This window comes from Arachis duranensis, chromosome 9 (genome assembly GCF_000817695.3).
Source record: "Arachis duranensis cultivar V14167 chromosome 9, aradu.V14167.gnm2.J7QH, whole genome shotgun sequence".
Taxonomy (NCBI): domain Eukaryota; kingdom Viridiplantae; phylum Streptophyta; class Magnoliopsida; order Fabales; family Fabaceae; genus Arachis; species Arachis duranensis.
In genome coordinates, this window is record NC_029780.3 from 30,434,603 (window position 1) to 30,434,897 (window position 295).

Sequence of the window (295 nt, forward strand, 5' to 3'; positions counted from 1 at the left end):
GATGGAAAAGGCTTGCCATTGCTAAACCTGTTTCTTCCACCATTATTGTTGTTGAAACCTTGTTGAGGTCTCTGTTGATCCTTCCATGAGAGATTTGGATGATTTCTCCATGAAGGATTATAGGTGTTTCCATAGGGTTCTCCCATGTAATTCACCTCTTCCATTGATGGGTTCTCAGGATCATAAGCTTCTTCTTCAGATGAAGCGTCCTTAGTACTGCCTGGTGCAGCTTGAATTCCAGACAGACTTTGAGAAATCAAATTGACTTGCTGAGTCAATATTTTGTTCTGAGCCA